General features: G+C 32.3%; 1 pseudogene across 1 annotated transcript; it reads right to left on the bottom strand.

The window, feature by feature from the left end:
• Positions 1 to 1,153: 1,153 nt before the first annotated feature.
• On the bottom strand, positions 1,154 to 2,353 carry LOC149540736 (histone H2A pseudogene; annotated as a pseudogene). Its single transcript, XR_016356434.1, has one exon. The product of XR_016356434.1 is annotated as a histone H2A pseudogene (transcript).
• Positions 2,354 to 3,629: the final 1,276 nt, after the last annotated feature.

The raw sequence follows: 3,629 nt of genomic DNA, 5'->3' as shown, positions 1-3,629 counted from the left end.
ATATGCCCATTTTAATAAAAATTGTAATTATAACAAGTTTATGACCAATTCCAACTATTTTGATGGAAGATGAAATCCACAAAATGGGCTATAAATGAGAATACAAAATCCCATTTCTATCAAATTCTAATTCATGTTTTGCACACCCAAACAAAGGATTGAAAAGTTATTAGAATACAAAATTCTAATTCCACCTCAAATCCACAAACCAAACAAGCCCTAAGGGTTTTGCAAAATGATAACCAAGTCAAAAAAGGTTGAAAAAGCTAAGGAAGCCAAAAAGATGGGAACACAAAATAAGGAGGAAACCAAAGAGCAATTGGAGGTTTATGCCAAATTGGGAAAAAAGGTTAAAACTTTAGAAAAAGAGTTCTACCCCTTCTCTAAATTTGCCCTAAAGGTCACCCACACCACTACCACCACCCTCCAACTATTGGCACAAAAGAAAGAAGCAACTAAAATAGATATGGAAGATTATAAGCTCCTCTTTAAATTCCTTGCAAATGATTGGACTCAAGTTCTATTGGCTGCAAACAAAAAAAAAAAAACTAAAAATAATGTTTCTTAATTTTAAGGGATCCTCATATCCAAATTTTTTTATGTTAATTTGCTATTTATTGGTTTTGCTAGTATCCTAATTATAAATACATTAGTACTAGCCTTTATAATAGTAAGTCAAACAATAAAATAAAATAAAATTTATATATTCAAATTTTATTTGAAGAAAATTTTATGCTTGGCACATGCTTTAGAATTCAAGCATTTGAGTTGTTCATATTAGATCACACTCAAGCACATGAATAAGTACCATAAAATGTAGATTTGAATCCTTGCACCTATAACTTGAAAACTATTTCTTCTCTCATTTCTATCATAATTCAAAACACCATAATCATTCAAAATATAATTTTTTCTTACTTGAAAGATTTAAATTTGAACATTGACAACTGCAATTACAAGGCATTCACTTTGCCTAACTTATAGCTAATAACAGCAAAATACTTAGGTAAGATTGTAGGCAGCCACCTACAACCCTTTTTTCTTTAAATTAGAATAAGAATATAAGAATTACAAAACAATTAAAAATATTAACAATACAAAAAAGTCAACATTGTTACAACATAATCACTTGACTACACTCAACACATCAAACTTGACCATCACTACAATAATATTGGAAAAAAATGAATCAGCCAACAAAGTAGCATGATATGACATTATGTATCAGACTTAACCATCACTACATCAATACTGGATAAACAAGAGTTTGACAATAGTGTAGTATGATATGATGCTCTCCAAATCACAATCAACCACAGAGCTAGAACTCCCTTCTTGCTGAGTCATCTTTACACATGCTGCAAAGTCTAGTCTAGACTGGACAAGAAGGCTGTCTTAATTCTGTTTTGTAACAGCTCATGGAATTTTTTTAGCATGTACATTAACAGCAATGTCAACCTTTTCCAATGCAAATAAGTAATGTTGTTCCAGTGACCTTGGACTTCTTAAATAAATTTCTTGGTTTCATGAATATATAAAATCTCTGCCATAATTAATATTCTCCAATACCAAAATCATTGAAAGAACAATAATTTTGGCCTTCTACAGTAAACTAAAAGATTTTAACCTCAAAATCCGATCCGCCTTGTCGGAAGAGAAACAAGTAGCAACAAAATATGCTAAATTCCTCAATAAACAAAACCAAAAAGATACACTCCCAGATCCCGATCTTCCCTTCTCAGCGGAGAAATGCAAGAAGGCTAGCGACAACCATAACAAATGTGGTGTTATAAAACACCGTTTGAAACAAGCACCGCTTAACATTTAACAAAAAAATAGCACTCCTTCCCAGATCTAGGCTTTTGCCTTCTTGGGAGATTTAGGCTCCTTCTCTGATGCAGCGGCAGACTTCTTTGGCAAAAGCACCTGGTGAATGTTTGGCAAGACACCGCCATGAGCAATTGTCACTCCTCCGAGCAATTTCCCCAATTCTTCATCATTCCTGACTGCAAGAAGGATGTGTCTAGGAATGATTCTGTTCTTCTTGTTATCTCTGGCAGCATTTCCAGCGAGTTCAAGAACTTCAGCCGCCAAGTACTCCATTACAGCAGCAATGTAAATGGGGGCACCAGATCCAACTCTCTTAGCATATCTGCCCTTTTTCAGATATCTGCCCACCCTGCTTACAGGGAATTGAAGGCCGGCCTTGAGCGATTTAGAGACGCTCTTCTTCTTTGCTCCGCCCTTTCTTCCTCCCTTTCCTGCTTTAGCTCCTGACTCCATTGTTGGTCGCTCGAGCTGAATCAACCACCAAAATTTGTGAAGTATTTCAGGTTTCGGTAAACAAATTGGAGACGATGGCTTTCAACAATGATTCCCGCTAATTATATAGAGCCTCTACAGGGGATGTCCGAGGGACTTCGCAATCCGTCCGATTTGATTAGTGCCGACGGTGTAGATGAATTCTGCTTCGATCCGTGGACAAGCGATTTGACCAATCGTTTTCAAATGTTCCAATTTTCAAAAATAAAATAAGCGGGAACGATTGCTTTGGTGTAGATATCTGTGCCTTTGTATGCTCAAAAGAGATTTGAATTCCGTCTGTCCGACTCTGACACTTCCGTCCTCCTCCTGTCTCATCCTCTGCTACGCAATGTTTCCAAAATCTGCAGTGTCAATTGTTTTATATATATATTTCTATATGTATAAGTTTAAATTAGATACATAATATTAATAAAATATATGAATAACTATTATTAAAATTTTATTTAAATTAAACACATTAAAAATTTAATGTTAATAAATAGAATCATAAATGATCATAATAGTTCAATATTTACTACTAATAATATTACAATAGTTCATTGTAAAAATAATAATATTGTTAACATACTATAGGAATATTTTAAATCTATTAACAATTTATTAAAATACAATACATTTCTTTAAATCTTAAATCAAAACTTATAACTTTAAACTTATACATCTAAAAATATATATATAAAACAATTGACACTGCAGATTTTGGAAACAACACATAGCAGAGGATGAATCAGGAGGAGGACGGAAGTGTCAGAGTCGGGACACAGATGGAAATGCAAACGGCACAGTGCAAATAAGTTGCACCGTAGCCAATGCCTACATTTTATCTTATGGTTGTCAATTTCCTTATTAGTACTTGCCAGTAGGCTAAGTACTATTGTGTCATTTTTTGGATTACTCACGTTAACTTGTTATTAAATTGTCTTTTTTCTACCAATAAAAATCATTTCATTCCATATTTTTCTATAAATATTATGTTTATGAAGAAATACATGTCAATTTTTTAACTTTACAATTTATATATATTAATTTTCTAGCTTTTAATTGGATGAATGGATTAGAGTCTTATATGGGGATTTGTGAGTTTGTGGGAAGTACCATTTTATAGAATATTTGTATTGTTTCTCTTATTCCTATTTTTTAGCAAATTTGTTATCTATTTTATTCAAAGTGATTTTTGAACACTTCAATTATTGTATATGGATTTTAGAATAGAAAACTATATATTTTAATAATATAATCAATTATTTATATTTCTTATTTTTTAGAACTATTATAAATAGTTTGTTTGATATATAAAGAAATAC

The sequence above is a fragment of the Cupressus sempervirens genome, chromosome 9 (genome assembly GCF_028749045.1).
Source record: "Cupressus sempervirens isolate cs-2001-9-10 chromosome 9, ASM2874904v1, whole genome shotgun sequence".
NCBI lineage: Eukaryota > Viridiplantae > Streptophyta > Pinopsida > Cupressales > Cupressaceae > Cupressus > Cupressus sempervirens.
The sequence above is the reverse complement of the archived record's forward strand: the minus strand, read 5'-3'. Positions and strand labels throughout refer to the sequence as shown.